This window comes from Salvia hispanica, chromosome 1, assembly GCF_023119035.1.
Source record: "Salvia hispanica cultivar TCC Black 2014 chromosome 1, UniMelb_Shisp_WGS_1.0, whole genome shotgun sequence".
NCBI classification, from domain to species: domain Eukaryota; kingdom Viridiplantae; phylum Streptophyta; class Magnoliopsida; order Lamiales; family Lamiaceae; genus Salvia; species Salvia hispanica.
In genome coordinates, this window is record NC_062965.1 from 6,912,149 (window position 1) to 6,919,671 (window position 7,523).

The following is a 7,523-nucleotide window of genomic DNA, read 5'->3' on the forward strand; positions in this document are numbered from 1 at the left end:
GAAAGGTCAAATAAATATAAGGGACCTACGGGTCGTATACAATGGAAATCCCGGGCAGATACCAGGCTTGATGTGTCACAGAATAATAAAAAGAATGGAGAGACATATGCATATGAATGTTAAATTGTTTATGATTCCGGTGATATATGTTGGTAAATGAATGTATTTGATATTTGTATGTGGAATTAAAGGTAAGATTTATATGCACTGAGTTGTGGCTCATATAAACCACTAATATTTTTCAGGAATAAGATATGAGTGAAGTATTTGGTTGAGATGAGTCGTAGGAATTGCACATGTTATCAGGGTCGGCGGCTGACGCATTTTGGCAACTTCTCTCCCTCATCATTTTTGCATGTAGATAAATGTATAATATATAGAGTGGTGAGAGGGTCCCACTACTATTAGAATGTTTTGAAATATGTACTTGATAAATGTTGGTTTTTGAAATTATATAATATGTGTGCTTTTGAAAATTTGAATTTATTTATAGTAAGTGCATACGTCATAAGGGTTGAGGTGTGACAGTTTAGGTGGTATCAGAGCGGGGATAGAATCCCGCTGGGACATAGCATTCATGTATATCATATGACACATTTTGATTATAAGTTTCATTTGCATTTGTATTATCATGAACATGTGTCACCGAGGAGAGAAGGGTCAGCCGCCCTGCATCATCTATTAATTGTGGAAACATCTCATGTACATGTTGCATCATATGGGGATTTCTACTAAATACCCAGGCTTTTAGAACAAAGAGTGCATGGACCAGTGATGAGGTAAAGAGGTAGAAAATTTAAAGAGCTCGAGTAGAAGTTTTTGATTTTATGGGACTAATCTGAGGCTGGGATATAGTTAAAAGTGATAGAACCGGTGTGCAATCAGATGAGTTATATGTCAGAAGAAGGTTTTGATTATACGGTATCTCTTCTTTGAAGCTATACTTACTCTTGGTGGGAAACAGTACCACAAGCTATGATACAACCTCTGGTATTCTGGTATTCAGTTCAGACGATTTTTCTAGAGAATTCAATGCTAAATATATGCAAAGAAGTGTATTGTGATAAGAAGCAGAGAAGGTTTTGTCTTTAATCAAGGAACTATATTTGTTGATTATGAGCTGACATTATTTCAGTATACACGGTTTATCTATACTGCGTGGTGCGAGTTAATTCAATTGAGCTGCCAACGGATATTGATTCTTTTCTTCATACACAAGTTTTGATATTATTATGGGTATAGATTAGTTTTCACTTCATCGAATCAAGGTAGCTTGTCAAGTAAAAGATATGGTAATATAATCATCGAGACATGATCAAGTGATAATTTACGGTAATCAATATATTGCTCCAGGTTTTCTTATATTATCTAGATCGGCGTTTTGATTTATTGGGAGTGCAGATTTATCTGGATTTTCACCTTATCGGGAGACATATTTCTCTATTGAGCACTGCATTTATTTTTATTTATATTTATCAACCGTCTTCATTAGAGTTTCAAGAGTTGAAGAAACAGTTACAAGAGTTGTCAGAGATATGTATGACCTATTGTTTTACCTTGAAGAGCACCAATATTATTTTTGAAGAAGAAAGATGATACTCTACGACATTTTATATACTATTGGAAGTCGAATCGAATGACAATGAAGAATAAATATCTATTACCGACAATAGAAGACTTATTTGATCAATTTCAAGGTATGCAACTGTTTTCGAGTACTGATTTTCGATCAAGATGTCATCAGTTGAAGATAGCTAAAGAGAATATTGCAGAGACACTATTTTGAACTTAGTACGACCATTATGAGTTTTGGTTATGCCTTTCGAATAAACTATTGCACCTACAATTATTTATGGCATTGATGAACAAATTCTCTCAACTATTCCTGGATCCGTTAGTGATTATTTCTATTGACTTACTATTATATTCATGAAGTACAGATGGACATGTTAATCACTTGCAGTCAGTATTACAAGTTCTGCGAGATAAACAGATTATTGCAAGGTTGAGTAAATGTGAGTTTTTAGAACATAAGGTATTGTTGGGACACGTGGTGTCAGGTCATGGAATAGAAGTGGATCTACAAAAGATTGAACTGGATTTCAACTGGAAATATTTCTCGATTATTATTCAATTGATAATGAAGTTAGTACGACAAAATTCTTCTTTTATATGGAGTGAAGCATATCAAAAGAGTTTTAATGAGTGGAAGCATCGGTTGAATATGTCACCTATTTTGGTTATCTCCGCAAGAACACTTATATGGTATTCTAGTATCTTATATAATGACAGAGATCCGCGATTTACTATCTCAGTCTTGATGTGGTCTTTTTGTGAGTTTCACCTCACAAAGGAGTCATGCGATTCGAGCAAAAAGGTAAGTTTAGTCCTCATTATATTGAACCGTGAGATATTGTTGAAAGAGTTGGACCATTGGCGTATAGGTTAACATTATCTCCAGAGTTGGCACAAATTCATAATATTTTCTACGTCAGTAGGATTCTACTTTATCGATCTGATCCTACACATGTTCTAAAAGATCCTGATACACTGATTTATGAAAATTTGAGTTATATAGAAGAACCTGTCAATATAGTGGACCGCCAGATGAAACAATTGTGAAGAAAAGATGAGAAGAATTATCCACAACTGTGTACTGGTTAGCAATTTCAGTAACTGAGTTAACATAGAGAGAGATGAATTTTGAGGACAAAATTCTTAAAAAGGGGAAGAAATGTGACATCCTTATCCCGAAACATGCATCATTTTGTATATTGACATATTTTGTAATTGCATATTTATATTATTATTTGCATAATAAATATTACTATATCTATATATATTAAGTACTATTAAATAGTTAATTTTAGTGTACGTGTGTGCATGGAAAATAACGTACCAATATGTACATATGACACATGATTATATTAAAATGCATATTATAATGTAATATGTGTGCATACGTATGAAATAGATAAAATATTAAATTATATATAATAAGTGGTTCCACTTTCGGATTATATTTAAAAACTTTTGTATGACTAATGTTTTAGTTAGTTGAAGTGGTCTCTTTACAAGCCACGTTTTTGTCTAGGAAATGATTGATTTAGTTGATATACATAAATTTAAGTCGGTTCATCTTATAATTAAGCTTATAAATTAGAACGAGTTGTATAGTATAGAACAGAGTCTAAAAAAAAAAAGAGAAAATTGGGAAGTCAGAGGAGATTGAAGAAAAGAAAAGGACGAAAGGACGAGTTCAAAGGATTAAAAAAAAAGAGTGGATCAAGAACTATAAATCAGGAGTCGGATGTAGAGGTTCAATAAGCTTACCTATCGTATCCAGGTGTGTATAAATCACACTTTTAATTTTACATATTTTATGTGATTGATTGCTATGTGTTAAATGGAAGTGAATATTTGAATTATATGATATGAGACTAAATGGTTATGTGTTATTTGATATTGATGGTGAAATGTGATATGGATATGTGATTTGTGCAATGAATATGTTCATCTATAGTATTGGAATTAATTGATGGAATATATGGTTATGTAATTGGTGCAATGGATATGTTTGATGTATCATATTGGAATCATTTGAATCATGGGATTAAAGAGGATATGTGACAGTCTTGCTCTGGATCTGATATATAATGGCAAAAGACCTAAGGGTCATATACAATGATAATAGACCTACGGGTCAATACAAAGAGCAAAGAGGGACCTTCGTGGAAAGGTCAAATCAAAGAGGGGCCTTCGTGGAAAGGTCAAAATATGCAAAGAGGGGCCTTCGTGGAAAGGTCAAATCAAAGAGGGACCTTCGTGGAAAGGTCAAATAAATATAAGGGACCTACGGGTCGTATACAATGGAAATCCCGGGCAGATACCAGGCTTGATGTGTCACAGAATAATAAAAAGAATGGAGAGACATATGCATATGAATGTTAAATTGTTTATGATTCCGGTGATATATGTTGGTAAATGAATGTATTTGATATTTGTATGTGGAATTAAAGGTAAGATTTATATGCACTGAGTTGTGGCTCATATAAACCACTAATATTTTTCAGGAATAAGATATGAGTGAAGTATTTGGTTGAGATGAGTCGTAGGAATTGCACATGTTATCAGGGTCGGCGGCTGACGCATTTTGGCAACTTCTCTCCTCATCATTTTTGCATGTAGATAAATGTATAATATATAGAGTGGTGAGAGGGTCCCACTACTATTAGAATGTTTTGAAATATGTACTTGATAAATGTTGGTTTTTGAAATTATATAATATGTGTGCTTTTGAAAATTTGAATTTATTTATAATAAGTGCATACGTCATAAGGGTTGAGGTGTGACATGTTTTGATAGTACAAGTCTTGCTTCTGAGTTATGTTAGAGCTGAAAATGGCTTGTGGTAATTGTTTTTTTTGTGATAAGTCATCCATACTCTTAACATAAAGGAAGCATTAAAATACTTAATCTTTCATTTAATTTAGAAAATGAACAAGATCATTTACATATGAAAACATAAGCATACATCTTGACATCTCACCCCCATCATTTATATAGATATAGTATGACTTCACTCCTTAAAATAATAATTTCGAAATAATTACTCCCTCCGTCCCAGATAATTCGTCCCAGTTCCTTTTTCACACTCATTTTGCAAAAATAATAATAAATAGTTAAAGTGGAGAAAAAGTAAAGTAAAAGAGAGAATAATATAGAGAATAGTCTTATCTACATTATTGTTTCTCTTATTTTACTTTCTCTCAACTTTACCTATTTATTATTATTTTTGCAAAACGAGTATGAAAAATGAACTGGGACGAATTATCTGGGACGGAGGGAGTATTAGTTAAACTAAACATAAACCAAACAATAGAATGAAAATACATTCATTCTTATAAGCAGGGGATTATTAGTAATTTGATACAAAATTACAGTCATAATATGTCACATATTCTGAGGTTCCACAGATTCTATAGATTCCACAAATAAAGTCATAACAACAGTAATCAAATACAAGCCAAGGCTGAAACTCAATGTTTTAAGCTCATACATTTGAGCATGACAACAAATTAGACAAAAGATAATAATTACGATTATAGTTCAATGCACATAAAGAAGATTAGATATCATCTCCCGTAAAATAGTTAAGTCTATCAAACAAACAACCATCACGAATTAATGGTGATTCTTCTCCAATGCACCAAGAGCGTAAGTATGGTGGAAAGCTCCAGGAAGGCTATTTAACAAGTCCAAGTGTTCAACTTTGCTGAGGATGAATTCAGTGGCGTCGATTTGCTGCCTAAGAGTTATGTCTTGTATATTACTAAGCATGCCAAACACTTTATTTCTTGTCTTGTTATCATCGAACTCAAAGCCAATTCTACTAGCCAACTTATCAAGCCTAGCCTTGGTTTCATCATTTCCTTTATCAAGCAATTCATGCAAAGCATCAACCCTATCAACGAGTTTGCGCTTCTTACTTGTTTTCTTTAGCAATTGAGTTCCGGTGTCACCATTTGTCTTTGCGGAAAGCTAGTTTCGGTTTCACCGTCTCTCGTACTCTGATCAGCACTAGCTTCAAACTTAGCCTCTTGACTCCCATTACCCACATTGAGATTTGAGCGCACACTATGGTAAAGTTCTTGCAAATCCCGACCATCAGAGCTCGTTGCCCGATCCTTGCCAAAGATGTCTTTTCATTCATCAAACATAGACCACGACTTAAAACACACATAGCGTGTATTGATATCCATCTACAACAACATTAAACACCCTTTGGGTTACAAGAGATAAACACTAGCCGGACGTAATACAATCCAAAACAATGAATAAAGAAAAGTAAATTGAAACTAAATTACAATGAAGAATTCGAAACAATAAACCATAAATGCAGTAGTAAGCCGAGTCGAGGAGGCCTCTTTCTGCAAGACGAGATACACTCCGGTAGTGCTCTCAGATTGGCGTGTTGTCCCCAAAGATAAAACAACTTTTGTCTCTGAATGAAGCAACACCACTATCAGCAGAGCTCTGACGAACTGGATGGAGGCGAGGGTAGAGCTTTGACAGAAGAACAATGCACAAAAGGGAGATGGAGCTTATGAATGCAGAGAATGCTTTGAGTGTAGAGAATTCAAGTGTATCACTATTTATAGCCAATGTGGAGGATATGGAGTCAACTTTGTCTTTAAGGCTAATTTGTAGCGGTTGGCGGTTACAAACGTTACAAACGTCAATCATGGAGCATGAACCTGGACGGATGTACCTACACACCTCTCACGTAGTTCATTCCAGATATGTCTCTGGAAGACCCGATCAATGTGCACGCATACTTCGAAGCTTTCTCCATATGCTCATTTGCCACATTGTTTTTGTCCACGTGTCCAAAATAAGATTAATTAATTAATTAATTGCATATCTCCATATATACTTTAATATACTCCCTCCGTCCCCCATAATTTGTCACCATTTGACCCGGCACGGGTTTTAAGAAATGTAGTAGAAAGTGGGCTGAAAAAGTTAGTGACGTGTGGGTCCTACTTATATATATTAGTTTTATAATAAAATGTGAGTGGAAATGAGTTGGTGGAATATGAGGTCCACTACCAAAAATGGAAAAAGTGAAAGGCGACAAATTTTTAGGGACAGAAGAAAATGGAAATAAGTGACAATTTTTCAGAGACGGATGGAGTATTATTTATCAGTCACCGGGAATCTGTTTAGAGAAAGTAAATATACCACAATCATCTACTCGGAGCGTAGATCGATTACAAATTATTTAAATATTTCAAAATTAAATAATCCGTCACTCGTACGACTTGGTCCAATTGCATTGACCGGACTACGATTCTAACACACCCATCACCAATCAAACACATTATCTCTTACAAAAACATGTGTAAACCAATCTTGTGATCGTCCTTGTAATTGAAGCCAACACCGCTTTTTTTGAGCATGTTAACCAAATAGTAGTAGTTTTTATTTCATTGCTGGAGCTTGGAGCTGACATGGAGGGTTGCCTGATAGTCGGCTCAGGCCGTCTATGTTAAATTAGAGGTGCGTCCAACTGATCAGGATAAAATCCCAACCTAGCTGAGTCGTTGGCACGACGACCGGAACCTGGTATCAAATAAATTACTCAACCCACTTCTACTGGCTAGTGAGCGTGAAAGTAGGGGACAAGGTATCTCAGAGGCATGTGGAAAGTAGACAGTTACTAAATTAGGAAATTTAGAGCAGCATGGTATATTTGGTGGTTGGATGGCAACTCTGACAGGTCTGGAGGGTACAAACTTAAAGTAAGGTACAAAAGTAAAAGTAACTAAAAAAGCAAAAGTGGTCCAAAGTAAAAGTGGATTGTGATGTTTTCTTCCTCGACAAGTATCAACAGAAATTACATGAACTCAAACTCTATGGATGAACACAGATTCTCAACTTCAAACACAAGATCCATCGATTATAAAGCTTAAAATTAAAGATTAACGGCTAAACTGCAGATTACTCCTACTGGCTAACAT

At 34.8% G+C, this 7,523-nt stretch overlaps 1 long non-coding RNA gene across 1 annotated transcript; it reads left to right on the forward strand.

Moving 5' to 3' along the window:
* The first annotated feature begins 3,208 nt into the window (after window positions 1-3,208).
* LOC125186820 lies at window positions 3,209-4,103 on the forward strand. The gene is made up of 2 exons (XR_007170513.1): window positions 3,209-3,346; window positions 4,074-4,103. It is a non-coding gene; the product is annotated as an uncharacterized LOC125186820 (long non-coding RNA).
* Window positions 4,104-7,523: the final 3,420 nt, after the last annotated feature.